The sequence below is a fragment of the Mesocricetus auratus genome, unplaced genomic scaffold, assembly GCF_017639785.1.
Source record: "Mesocricetus auratus isolate SY011 unplaced genomic scaffold, BCM_Maur_2.0 Super-Scaffold_2245, whole genome shotgun sequence".
Classification (NCBI taxonomy): Eukaryota; Metazoa; Chordata; class Mammalia; order Rodentia; family Cricetidae; genus Mesocricetus; species Mesocricetus auratus.
The window spans coordinates 51,071,826-51,086,674 of record NW_024429180.1 but is presented as its reverse complement, the minus strand read 5'-3'; positions in this window follow the sequence as shown (position 1 = coordinate 51,086,674).

Below are 14,849 nucleotides of genomic sequence, written 5' to 3'. Positions count from 1 at the left end.
GCCTGCCTTTAAATCTCATTTTATTTCTTGTTTTCATGGTATAAAGTTTTGGTTTGGCCTGGGGTCTTTGTTGTTGTTTGTTTTTGGTTTTGGTCTTGTTTTGTTTGGGGAGTGGTGGTCTGTTTGATAGGTTGTGGTGCCTGGATTTATGCTTCTTGCTCTGAGAACTCTCAGAGTAGAACAAATGTCTCTGGACATGAGTCAGGATTCTGTGTGGGTTCTGGTGTTTCTAATCCAGCTTTGAATGCTGGTTCTGAGAGGGTTCCACTCTAGCCTTCTGCGATTTTCAGACTAGCATAGCGATTAGATGAACAGGTTAGATAAACTGAACTCATGGGTGACAGGGCAGTGATTTAAATCTTCTAGAACCTTCTCTATGGTTTCCACGGGTAAGTCTCCTCATTGGCAAACTATTTCTCTGTTGGTCTTAGAACAAGACCCTAAAGGGCCTCTGGAACAGCTCTGAGAAATTCTCTTGCTTAAGCTTTTGAAGCCTGAGAAACAGGTGGAGACTTGACAGGGATTCTTCAGGGTTGGCAAGATAACCAGAGAGATTGGCAGCTCTTCTGTGGTCAGATAATGGGGAGAGGGGAGTCTGGTTGTAAAGTTCTACAGCTTTAATCCCACTTGGACAGACTTTCCAAAGTCCTCCCTGCTTGTCAACGTCTAAGAGAGGTGGCTCTCCTTAGAAAGTGGTTCTTGTGGGTGACTCAAAGATTTGATGCTTTTAAGGCAAGAAAGGACTCCCGAGATTTGGAGAGCACACAGGACAGGGAAAGTTCGTGCAGTGTCAATGCATTGCCTCTCATGATTTCCATCTCCTGTGAAAACAGTGTCTTCCATGCCCTTCAGGTTACCTCCCTCAGCCTTCACTGACTTTTCTGGCCAACCTAGCATTTCCGCCATTGCTCTTAAGGGACCATTTGCCCTTTGCTTTTTGTCTGTATCTTTTCCTTTATGCTCTAGATTGTAATGGGGAGTCAGTTCTACACACACACACACACACACAGAGAGAGAGAGAGAGAGAGAGAGAGAGAGAGAGAGAGAGAGAGAGAGAGCCAGCCCAAAATCACAGAAACTGCCCTTGATAATAGTAGCAGGCCCATCTCAGTAAGAAATAGAGCTGCTGCTATTTGCTATTTCAGGTTGGCTGTAGTTACCAGTAAGCTAAGGCCAGAGCTGGGTGGGGAGGGCAGTGGACTGTGGCCCTAGAAAAGAATGTTTCTGAAGTGAGAGATGAATAAAGAGGATGCCCTGTGTAATCTTAAATTCTTGCACCCACATTATTCTAGCTCATTGTCTGCCATCTTGAATTTTTCCCTCACTTATAAAACTAAGAATTATAAACTCCAGTGTTATACACAACCACATAGAACTATCCTCCTTTCAACCAGGAGTCCAAGATGGCTGTTAAGTCTCAATGATTGAACCTATAGCCCAGCTCTTTATGAACCAGATGTTTCCTTCCAGATGTCTGTGTGGTTTTTCAGGTGGGTCTGATCAGAGCTGAAGATATTATCACGAGATGTCTTCATAGTTAGCGCCCTGCCCCGCCTGTACCTTCTCCAACCAAACCAGGCCTTCAGAGTTGTGCTCTCAACAGTAAACCATGCTGCATGATTAGTAAGCTCACTTCCCATTGGTGGATGTTACTCAACTCAACCTGGTTCAACCACTGGGTTACTTGGCAATATGGCAGCGTGCCTGGCTGGCACCAACCCAGTGTGGCGTAATCACTGATTCAAACTTTGTAGCTAGCTAGATAAGGCGGCCCCAGATAGCATCACACTTGCTACCCAACCTGACTGGGTTTTGTAAGTAGAGAGATTCGAGCCTGAAACTTCAGGGCAGAATGGACATAATGAGGCATAGAGGTGTAGACAAATAGTACCGCCACCTATTCCAAACATCCGAAGCGTTGGGAGGAGAATGGAAGGGTATTGCATAAGCACCCGTGCACGGCCTCTGGTGTTGCACTCTGAAACTCATGGCTGCAATATTGTCCTCCATGAAAGTGAGATACGTTTTAAGAATATGAGGTGGGAAGTGTGTCTTTGTACGGTAGTGGTGAACAAAGTGTGTGTGTGCTCGTATCCGTAAGTACGTAAAAAGGAATCACGGCGTGGGTTTTGGTGAACACAGGCATTAGCTTCTGGAGAGTTGTTAGGGTTCCCTTCTTATTTAGTTTTTTTAGTTTTTATTTATTTTAGTGTCCCCTTTTTAATAATCCAGGATTTGCCTGCGTAAATGAGGGGGTGGTGAGTTGCCTCTGCTGACCCTGATGAGATCCCTGGTGTTTCTGATAAGTCTAAGGAAAGGAAGAGAAACTCTGACTAGCAAGGAAATGTGACCTTCTCATAGAGTTTTAAAATCAGGATATCATCCTTGACATCCCCCAGAAGGGTCTTCCCAGAAAATCCCATCTTTTAGAGAGAGGAGAGAGAGGTCCAGAAAGAAAAGGGACAGTTCAGAGACCATCCGCCAGATCCTACCCGGAAGACACACAGTTGTATTCATCCGTCAGACACAAAGGCTAGCTTCTCTGTGTTCCAACTCTTAATACTTTGCCCTTCCTTTGTTTAAAGGGTTCCCCTCACTCTACCTTTCAAGTTTGCTCATCTTTACAGTTCAGTGTCAGAACAGGTAGGACAGGGAAGAGACAGTGTGATCAGGCTTCTCCTATTGGCAATAAGCTGTCTAATGTAACCCTGACTCTTATTGCCCTAGACATGGCCAGGGCTTCTCTCAGGTCTGGACCTGAAGCAGTCCCTGCCACCCACCTGCCACCAGGAGCCCCTGACTCTAGGGTAGACACACTGTTTCTTTACATCTAGTAAACAGATGACTCAATGTTTTGTCAACAATCTCATTTTGGCACTGATAGAAACAGAACATGGCCACTAAGCTGCAAACCAGGAGAATATCAACCAAAGTTTAACTTCATGGGAAGCAGACCCACAATGTGACTTCTTTAACACTGCCTAACCTGCTTCCTGGCCACCCCTTCAGGAGTTCCTCAGAACATTCTCTCAGGGTCAGAACACATGATCTGGTCCCAAATGTCCTTAAATGAAAAGGACCTCTTCTGTAGGTCTCAAAAATGCCTTCCCCAGGCCTTCCATCCCTGCAGTCTCCTTCTCCACTCTGTGACTGGAGCCCTGGTATCCTGCCATTCTGATCCAGTGTTACTCACAGGTCCTTGATAATTTCACATGAAACCTGGTCACTAGTCCTTTAGGCTGTCTTTCCTCACCCTGCTTACCCAGGCCTGGCAGCCATCCGTGTCTTGAACTTTTCATTGTTGGCATCGTGGCCCATGCAGAGATATATTTATTGCTCGGCTGCAAACATGACGGTCCTTGGCATCGGCTGAGTTCTTCACTGTGGTCTCAGAAAGTCCCCCACCTCTCACCCCCTCAAAGGAAAAGAGAGGCCTGTCGCTCTTGAAGGTGAGGTTGGCCCATCTCAGAGAACATTGCCTTTATCCCTGGGCCTGTATCCTTTGAGTGGCATGCTCTGTTGGGTACTGCCCATGAGCCCAGATCCATCAGTTCCTTGTCCCTACCAAAGTGTCAGACTAGTAACCAGAGAACTGAGACTTTAAGTCCTTTGGCATCTTCTCAATAACAGGCCAAAAGAACTCTGGATCACTTGATAATTAGTATTTTGCCTCAAGCTGTATAGATTCTCGAAGTCTTCTCTTTCTCCTTGCTTAGGAAGTTAGTTCATCCCAACAAGAGAATCAGTTGTCCCATGGGATCTCGAGCTCCTAAAGGAAGTTTCCTCTGGGGCATTCTCAATCCTAAAGATTGGGAGGTCCTTTGACAGCCCCACAGCTATTCTGCTTTCCCCCCTCTGACTCCTAACCTGCTTTGGAACTGTGACCTCCATCCAAGAGTCAAATCTCAACTTGGTCTCTTCCTTACAGCGTGACTTTCGATGGATGTTGTTAATATTTACAGTTCTGAGAACCAAGCCCAGGTTTCACATTCTATACAAGGATCCTACCACTGAGCAATGTACCCAGACCACTTTCTCGTCTTACTGAAGCTTAGTTTCTGCCTATCTTTTCATAGCTGTTGTAGAATTCAAACAAGGTCATCTATATAGTGTTGGCTCATTGAAGACACCCTACCAGTGTTAGTCTGTCTTTTAGTCCTGTCCCATGCCCCTACCTTCTAAACAACACTGTAAAATGGCTCTATATCCAACCTGGGGTTAGTCGCATTACTTGAAACACATCCAGAAGACAGGGTAGCCCTCACCAGTCCCCGCCATCCACTGGAGATGTGGGTTCCCAACATAGATACTCTCCACGCCCGCTAACCCCTTCATCTACCCAAAGAACACAGGTGGTTCTCCCTCTTGGCTTTCGTTAAGGTCATTTCCTGGCCTAGTTCCTGACCCTTTCCTTGATTCTTTTGTCCTCTCTCTCTTACCAAGATGGGTGGATGTAATACCTTCCTGATCCAGTATCATCTGCAAAGTTAATTAATGTGTCATTGGGCTGTTACCTGCTTCCTGATTCTTATCAAGGATTTAAATAAAAACGCAGCTGGCCCAGATCTGAATTCTGTCCATCCTTCACCCTTGATACCAGCATGGTTCTTCATCATCCACCTTTGAACTCAGCTCTTAGCTTCCAGTTGAAGGTCTTCTGGAACCCCGACCCAGTTTTGGAGTAGACTACGTTCCTGAGACTCGGTGTCATGGTGTTCTCTGAGAAAACCACAGGCACCAAAGTCCTTCTCTCATCCTATCTCTTTGGGTAGGTCCTCTTAAATCTGTAGTCATTTAACACAACTCTCTCTCTCTCTCTCTTTTTTTTTTTTTTTTTAGCTAAGGGACCAGCAGAAGTCACAAAAGTTTGAGATTTTTTTCCCCTATGCAGCTAGTATGAGCAGAGCCCATTTCAGATCCTCTTCTGGTCAGAAGAGGGTTCCAGGGAAACTACCCATTGCTTTTCTAGACCAGTAAATATTTGCAACATATTCTTCTAGGCGTTGAGGCTTTAACAGTGAAGCAAAAGACCCAGACTTCTCAAAGCTCATCTTCTCCAAGGCAGAAACAGGTAAAACACAAACAAGCAAATATGTGTTGTGACTGACTGCGATATCAGGTATGGAGTGAAAACAGAGCAGAGTGGAGCTTATAAAAAGAATGGAGAGTGCTGGAAGGAGGGATTTACTGCTCTGTGGGTGGTCTAGGGCTGCCTCACAGGGAGGGGGCCTGTAAGCGCAGGCCCAAGAAGTGGTGGAGGGAACAGGCAGACTCAGCACAGGGTACCCAAGGGCAAAGGCCCTCAGATAGTATGTCTCTAGCCAGGGTTGCTAGAGAAAGGAAGTTAGCCAGCTATAAGAAGTGGAGCCAGAATGGCGGTGTGGGGTCAAATCATGGCAGTTCCTTAGATTCATACATCCAAAAGAAGCAAGAAAAAAAGGTGGAAGAGGAAAAAAATGTCTCCAGAGCCCTGCACAGTCCCAACATGCACCTGAACTGCTAGGCCAAATGGCAGTTGCCTTATCATTCTCCCCATATTCTCCCCCTTTCCACCTTCAGACCCCCCATTCCTCTGCACCGCCTCATCTACCTTTGAATTTGCTGCCTGATTTTCTCTCTTCATGTCTGAGAGGCCAGAGGTTCCTACACTCCATCTTACCTAAGGAGAACTGGAACTGCCTCCCTTGAGAACAGCAATCCTGAGCATCCCATAAGCCTGTTGACATTCACCAGGGTACCAAGGTACTAATGGGATGCATAACCCTTCTCCCGACTGCCCAGCCTAGGAGAAGGAATATTCTTTGGCCTCCTCAGTCATAAATGATTTGCTGCAAAGCCAACTCCCTGCTTTGTCAGGGGCTGGAGTAGCCATGTTTCCTCCCTTGGCCCAAAGCTCCCTTGGCCAGGCTCTGCCAAGGCAGGCATATTCCAGTGCACACCCTAAGCCCTGAACATTGAAAACAGGACATCCCTAGAAGAATTTGACCCACCATGTTGTACTCCTTGCCATGTTCCTGAATACTTGCAAACCTCAGTCTTGTGGATTCGTTTCTACAGCTTTTATAATAGTTGGGGTCTTCTATTTCACATCTCTCCCCAAGTCTCCATCTTTCCCCAGCAGTGTAGTGCCACCCAGAACTGTTTCACATTTCATTCATAGAAGAAATTTATTAAATCCGCCAGGTGGTGGTGGCACACACCTTTAATCCCAGCACTTGAGAGGCAGAGGCAGGCGGATCTCTGTGAGTTCGAGGCCAGGCTGGACCGATAGCCTCCAAAACAATACAGAGAAACCCTGTCTCGTAAAAACCAGAAGAAGAAGAAAAGAAGAAAAGAAGAAGAAGAAGAAGAAGAAGAAGAAGAAGAAGAAGAAGAAGAAGAAGAAGAAGAAGAAGAAGAAGAAGAAGAAGAAGAAGAAGAGAAGAAGAAGAAGAAGAAGAAGAAGAAGAAGAAGAAGAAGAAGAAGAAGAAGAAGAAGAAGAAGAAGAAGAAGAAGAAGAAGAAGAAGAAGAAGAAGAAGAAATTTATTAAATCATACAGAGTTTGCAGCCCTTGGATAAGAAGGCGCCCACACTACAAAGATAAGCAAGACATTGTCTCGGCCTTCCAGGATCTTCTGGGGATAGAGAGGAGGCAGACGGAGAGAAACAGATGATTTCAACACATTGGGACTGGTGGTCCCCTGTAGGGAGACACAAAAACCAGAGTCCAGTGGGAGGTAGGAAGGCAAGCAGTCAAGAAGTTGTGAAGGGGAGAGGAATTTCTAGAGCATCCCTCTGGGATGTGGATGCCTCTTCCATGTAGGACCCAAAGAGGGGAGCTCTTCCACCATGCAGGGAATGGACAAACTGCCACCTTCCCTTTTCCCAGCCAGGGCACATGCTCTTCCTTTGCTGCTGCTGGTGTTGAGGTCAGGCATCCGAACCAAAAGACAAAGCTGTCCTTTGGAACTTATGCTCTTCAGTGGCTTAGCCCGGCTCCCCATCTATAACACTAGTTGTTGATAGAGGACCTGCTGTGGTGTAAGATTATGGAAAGAACTGTCCTGGTCCCGAAGACCATTGAGAGAGGGAAATAGGGACACTTCTCTTGCCGTGAGTGAATATTCTAGAAACCAGGTCTAACTTTAAGCAGGTCAGGTAAATAAGCCACATAGGCTCCAGATGGCTCAGAGGTGACAAACCTGGTAACAATCCTGCTTATCTGTGGAAATGCATCTTCTGGGTTTTAGGGCACCGAAATTTCCAACCAATGAGAAGATGTCTCATGTGACAGGTCTGTGCCCCTGTGCTCTACTGCCTCAGGAGTTGGGAAACCTGCCTTCTCCTCCTGGCTCAGACACTGGGACAAAGATGTATGACATTTTCAGAGTCACTGTCCTTCTCTGGGTCTTGAAGTTCCCATCAGAAAAGCTACCATAGCAATTAACCCATTGAGCCCCATCTTCAGAAGTCCTAGGACTATCGCACCATACCCAAAACCCACCATCCTATCTCTTATCTAGAGCTAAGCCCAGGCTCAGAAAAATCAGACAATGCCCAAACTTAAGCATCCCTCTTCCTGCTGTTCAGGATGGGTGGCTCAGGGACTCCCCTGGCTTCCTGGGGCTCTGAGTCCTGGGGCCTGGCTACCTGACTTTGGATCCTTTTGGCCTAAGGCAGTGTTCTGGTCTGTGCTTGCTTCTTGGAATATGTTTATAATCTTATTTTTTCTCTTACATCTTCTTGAAAATATATAGAAACGGACATGGAATATAGTGTCTAATCTAAGGTCCCTTTCACACTCAGGCCAGAAATATCCAATAGCGTGCCCCGTTCAAACCAGCCTCATATCCCTGGACCAGAGGGCCCAAGTGGGAACATCTACCCTGATGAGGGAACAGCAAAGACCCTCTGTCTCAGGGCCATCCTCCACCCCCTGCTGCTGAGAACGCTCTGATTTGGTTGTGAACCCCAAAGCAACCATCAGAGACTCTGCCTCTCACAAAGGTCTGGGAACCTCGATGCTTCTCATCCCCAAAGTCCAAGTGTGCTCCTCCCAAAGGCAGCTGCCAGGAACCAGTGCTCCCTCCCTGCTGGCACACCCTCATGCCCTTATCTCCAGCATCAGCCACTCATTCCATCCTTACTCTGCTGTGGCGTCTGCTAGGTTACCCAACCTCCCTAGGTCAAGCCAGTGTCGGACAGGTTGAGTCATTATCTCCTCCTCCTCCCAGCCCTTCCAGGTTCTAGGGTTGGGCTGGTTCAGCAGGCTTCAACCTTCTGTGTCTCCAGCTTCCAAGCCTGGGAGCCTCCCAGGACCAGTCTTCCTGACAGTCAGCCTCATTTGGTTTTTCCCTGGAACAGCCCCTTTCACCATTCAGACCATCCAAAAACACACCTAAATTTGTTCACTATCTCCTCACCCACCCCTTTCTTTGATAAGTCATGGAAACTTGGACCTGTCCATAAACCTCAGCCTCGGATGACACATCTATAAAATGGGGATAATTGCACTTCTGCCTCAGGGCAGGACACTGGGTCAGCTAAGTTCCCAGGATCTTCTTGCACTCTTATATGGATACTAGTCTGTGCACCCCACCCCCCTTGAATATTTTAATCCATGAACACTTAGGAGTCCTAATTCAATGCATCTTTTTGTTTTTGTTTTTTGTTTTGCCTTTTGAGACGGGGTTTATCTGTGTAGCCCTGGCTGTCCTGGAACTCAAAAGATCTGCCTACTTCTGCCTTCCTAGTGCTGGGATTAAAGGCGTGTGCCCTCCCTGCCTAGCTTCGATGTGTCTTTATTATCCATGCTGCAAGCTGCTCCTTTCCATGCACATCCTATTCTCAGGGCGCCTGTGGGAACCTCAGCAAGTGTGACACCCACCAAATAGGCCTTCAAACAAAACTCCCACAAATCCAGGGCCCTGCTTCCTTCTCCACCAGCCCTGTCCTGCCTAGGGAAAGGCACACATTAGACAGTGAAGCCCAAGTCCTCTCTGGGGACAAGACACTGGACTTTGCCTGTGCTCACACAGAACCCTGGAGATGGCGAGGCCCTCCGCAATCCCCTCTGTGTGCATCCCGGGCTATGTGTGCATCTCAGCCCTGCGCATACATGCACTCAGCAGCTCCTGCTCTTCCTCCCCCTCTCGCCTCTCTCTGCACTGTGCCTCTAAGACACACCCTCCCAACCCACCAATCCCACCCCTGCCACTGTGCTCTTACAGGCCTAGGCTCCAGAACCTGCATTGACTTCCCCCGCCCCAAAGGGTGGGCCCCTGGAGAACCACAAAACAGAAATGCCTCTTTCTCTGACACCCCTTATACATAGGGTCTTTGCTGGCTTTTCCCTCATCCGTCTACTGCCGCCCCCCACCTCCCTTTCCTTGGATGGGGGGAGGGGAGCAGCCTAAAACCCCCACAACCCAACCACCTCTCCCCAGCATCTGCTGAGAGGGACAAGAAGGAAGAACTGTGGGTTCTTTTCCATGCGACTCCTAGATTCTGTACCAAAATGCAGGGTGTGCTCCTGTTTGCATTTTTTTCTTTCCTTTCTGAAAATAACCATGAAACTATCATTTCCTCCCACTGCCTTTTTTTCCTATCTTATTTGGATTAGCAGGGCTGCTAGGAGAGGTGGTTGGGAGCCACTGACAGCCTCCTGCTTCGGCCTTGGTCTCCAAAACTTTTTGGTGGCACTTGGGGAGGTACACCTGTTGGGCAGAGTCGCTGGAGTGGAAGAGATAAGAGTATCGATGCCAGTCACCGTGGGTCTCTGCTACCCTCTCAATGATGTTTGGGGAACCACAGTCAGTCCTGCCTGGTCTCCAACTTGTCAAGTATAGGGACAGCCCCTAGCCTGCTTGCCTGCAGCCAGTCTCAAGTCATAGGGTCCAAGAGTTGAGGCCCTCCCTTAGATCACAGGCAGGGAAGCCACCATGGGTGCAGACTCTTCAAATAGGAAGGGTCAATACGTGGGAACCTGTGCTTACACGGGGAGAAATGGAGGGCATGTTATGAGGGGACTTCTCTTCTTCATTTTTGTCTCTCCCAGTGTCCCCTGTCTAATGCCATTCTAGTGATCCATGCTGCTCACCAAGAAGCAGGTCTGAAGAGAAACCAGCTTCGGGACAGGTCCCCCAAAGGAACCTCTCCAGCCTCACCTGATGGCCATCAGGGCCGTTCTACTAATGCTCACAGGGTTCTCCCAACTCCCCTGTCCTCCATGCGGAGGTGCCAACCTGGCAGAATCCCAGGCCTCTCTGACAGCTTAGGGAAACACGGTGTAAGGACAAGGAGCAAGAACATTTTGCAGAAGGCAGAACAAATGAAAACTGGGGGGGGTGGCGCCGGGCGGTGGTGGCGCACGCCATTAATCCCAGCACTCGGGAGGCAGAGGCAGGCGGATCTCTGTGAGTTCGAGGCCAGGCTGGACCGACAGCCTCCAAAACAATACAGAGAAACCCTGTCTCGAAAAACCAAAAAAAAAAAAAAAAAGAAAGAAAGAAAACTGGTGGGGGGGGGGTGGCATGCCAGACCTCCCTGAGATAAGCCCAGTCCTACAAGATGCTCCATGCAGCCACTGTCCCATCCCCCAGTACCCTGGATGCTGTGGCTTTGTGACTTTGCCTCTGACTGAAAGGTGCCCCGGAACTGGGCAGTTAGGGTCCCACACAAGATAAAGGAGGGTCCAGGCCAAAAGAGGACTTATTGGGGACTGGGGTGTCTTGGCTTGGCCCTCCCAAAGTGGGAGACTGCGAGTCCTCAGCACCCTCCTCACCCTGGCTTTGACTTTCTTCCTCCATGCTGGACATCGCCCATGGCGACCCCTTCCTGATCAGTGCGGTGGGTGAGCCAGACAGGTAACAGCTGGCCGGGCTCAGCGGTACGACTGGCTACTGATCTCCCGGAGTGGGACCTTTTCCACCTGTCTCTCAGCCAAGGCACCACTCCTCCACCTTGACCACACTGGTTGGCATGTGCCTTGTCTGGTTGCTTAGGACCAGTGAGTCTCATTGACAGCTCCTCCCTTTCTCTGATTGTTCTAGACCACCCAAAAGGACAGAGGCCTGGAGATGGAACACACCCCCCACCTCCACAACCCTTCCCGACACATCTACACCCCATGCCCTATAGCCCTGCCCCTTCCTTTCCTGTAGGACCCTTCTCCTCCCCCACTCCCAGCACCAGACTGGGTTGCTGGGCTATTTGAGGCACTGCTGGCCCTGTGGTGTAATCAGTACCCAGGGATAATTGCCACCTGTCCTGCCAGTGTCTGGGGGCTGTCTCGTCCACGGCAACAGCAGGCAGACATGGGGCAGTCAAGCCTGGAGCAAGGTCAGGTTAGGGCAGTCCTGCCCACATCCTGGTCAGCTTGCCACTCAGGGGGCCTGCAAGGATTCCCTAGGAAACCCATATGCCTCTGGGAGCTGTGCTCACCTGGGACTCTCAATGGCTTCATCTAAGAGGAAATGGTGCCCCCGGCAGAGACAAAAGTCTCAGAATTAATTCGTTCTACCACTATCAGCCCAAGCCATGAGCTGTCTTCGGTTATCCACAATCTGACCAATGGGAGGTACAGACACCAAGCAAGAAAAACTCTACCCTGCCTCTCAGCTTTCTTTCTTCAGGATGTCAGCAAGGCTTAGTGAGATGGTGTTTGCAAGCGAATCTTCCATAAATGCTACTTGCTATTTTTTTATCAAAAGGTGATTTAGACAGCCTAGGTTTAAATGCATGCCCTTCTCATGGTCAAAGTCTATAACCTTGGGATAACTAGTTCAACCTCAGTTTCTCCATCTATAAAAAAGAACATAGAGAATTGCCTTGCTGAACTGCTAGGCAGGGTACATTATCTAATACATGCAAATGCATTCTTTACCTGGTTCTACCAAGACTCTCCACTAGAACTTATGGCTTTTGGAAACTACAGAGGGCACAGCAGCGGTGGGAAGCCTCTTAAACCAATCAAAAGCTACACAGAAAACTCAGAAAAGCAAAACCAAGAGAGATTCCTGGACACTGCCTGGCAGCTGTGGCCCAGGAGTTGATTGACAGTTTACAGGCCTCTTCCCTCCAGGACGCAGATCTCAACCTGTGGGTCAAGACCCCTTTGCAGGTCAAATGACCCTTTCAACGAGGGCTGCATATCAGATATCCTGCATAGCAGAATACATTACAATTCATAACAGTAGCAAAATTACAGTTATGAAGTAGCAATGAAATGATTTTATGGCTGGGGTCACCACAACATGAGGAACTGTATTAAAGGGTTGCAGTATTCGGAAGGTTGAGAGCCACTGGTCTAAGTGAACCCTATTCACTCCAAAAAGTGAGCACCTAACACTTGTGAATGTGAAATGTGCAAAAACCGATCCATACTAACAGTGAGGCGTAGCTGAAACCCCCGCTCCTGGGAGGAATGGAACTAAGGTCCTGTCTGTGCCTTTTTCAGTATGTTTAGCATTTCAAATGGTGTATATCCCGGGACTTGAAATTCTTCACACAAATATCCACAGCCCTACTGTGCGAAAGGCCACTCAGAACAGTTTCTCTTCAGAATAGGAGGAATGAGCTACAAATCTATGCCAAGAGGCCAGGATCCCTAGAGTCAGCCCATCCCTGACAAAAGGCCCTCCCTGAAAAGCCCAAAGATGCTCCCCTGGGCCAATAGGCCAGAGCAGGAGAACGTGCTAGCCCTCCAACTTCACAGCACCCACATTCAGGTAAGACCAGCCCAACACAGCATATCCCACTCCTTGGGGACAGAGAAGGGATATGGGTGCTGGCACTAATATGGTGAACCCCAAATTCCAAACTCTTCAGGGACTCCACCCAGGGACAGTTGTTAGCCTCACTATGTATGGCCTTAACAGCATCCCCACTAGGGTCCCCACCGGAGGAGCCATGTCTTTAGTGGTTTACCTACACCTCCCCTTCCCAGCGTACTCAGGACCTACGGGGAAACAGGTCACCCAAGGCCAGCTGGCCATGGCTTAATGCCCTCTGCTAAGCTGTCTCCAGTGAGCACCTGCTACCCTGGGGTGGGATCTACCGCGGGGGTCTCCCCAGCCCTCCTCCAGCACCTCACACCCCAACGCCTGGGCAGTGCACAGGCCAGAGGGGATTGTTTTGCATCCTGTTATACTCTCTCTCACACTCACTCATCTCTTCCACGGGCCTGTGAGCTAATTGGAGAGAAGGAGGGGGAGGAGGGGGACGCTGCTCGCCTTCCCCGTTATCTGCAGCAATCCTGGGTGACTAATGCTCCCAGTTGGTGAAAAGGCAGTGTAATCAAAACATTTTTTTTTTAGTCCTTAAAGTTAGTCATTCTTCCAGAGTGGAGGAGAGGGTGGGGGGAGCGCACAGCCATCGCCATGAAATGCAAGCTGAGAGATGGGACCAAAGCCATGTGCTCTGGCGGCTCCCTGCAGACCTAGGGTCTGGGGCCTCCTCCTTGGGGCCCTAGGCTAAGCTTCCTTCACACTCTTGCTTGCCTGTCTCCTTGACATCTGGATTATGCCCCCCCCCCCCCAGGTCTTCCAGGCTGAGTCAGGAGGTGCCCTTTGCTCTCCCCTGCCAGGTGCTGCCATCTGCTGGTGCCAGCTTTCCAAAGGGCAGGAAGCATACATGTTAAAGTGTCCTTTGTCGGGCCTGTCTGGTCACGTGCTGTCCCTTCCGAACTGGTGCTGCTTCTGGCCCATTTGCTGGCTTGAGATCCCACTGCACCCCGACAGAACTAAAGACAGAGGTGGCAGGAACTATGGCAGTCAATGAGGAGAGGTGATGTACTCCAGTGATTGAAAAAGAGAATCAGAGCTAGGTTGCCCTGGTTGGGATCTCTCTCTCCTTCATCACGACATGGCTGCACTTCATACCTATATGCATGACATACAAAAAATGAAAACAGTGACAGTACCACCTACCTTATAGGGTTGTTGTTGCCACCTACCTTATAGGGTTGTTGTAAGGATTAAATATTAATTGCCTAGAATAGTGCAAGGCATGGTGTGCACAGTTGACTATTGACTATTTGTCAAAATAACAAATAAGATGGCACACATACCATCTTATCCCCTTTGCTCATTCATGGCAGGCATTACTAATCAATCACAGAATGCCTTCACAAATGGAAGAGTGAGTCCCCAGATTCCTCAATATAGTATTCTAGATAGCTAATAGGCAGTCTAAATTGACATCCTTGATTTAGTCTGGACGCTTCACATTGTACCCAACACCCTTGACTGTTGCCAAGATAATAATAGGTTGCTCTTTACAAATGGACAGCAAAGCATTGTCAAGGAAATGAAGCCTGTAGGAAGAAACAAGTAACTCTCAACCCACTTGGAGGCAGAACCAAGGCCCAGCAGGTGTTCCTAGTCCTGACTGCTGCTTGCTATCCTAGCTTCAGATATGACACTTCACCCTGACCTCTAAGAAGTCCACGTGGGCTTCCCACCCTCCACAAACTCTTACTTTGACATCTTCCTCTTCTGCCACTCTGACTTGGCATCCCATGTCATTGACTCTTGATTTCTCAGGGAACTCTGACTTGGTGGTACCCCCTAGGCAGGTGCAAAGCTGGGAGAGTACTAGCTGGCATTGGTGGCACACGCCTTTAATCCCAGCACTCCGGAGGCAGAGGCAGGCAGATCTCTTTGAGTTCAAGGCCAGCCTGGTCTACTGATCGAGTTCCGGGACAGCCTCCAAAACAACACAGAGAAACCCTGTTTAAAAAAAAAAAACACTGGGAGAGCCCGGCAGGCCTGGGTACTGGTCTGCTTCTGGGACCTCCTTGAGGCTGACATAGTAAAAGAGTTGGGCCAGCCATAAACTTCGAATGGAAAAGGCCGGGACAAAGCAGGA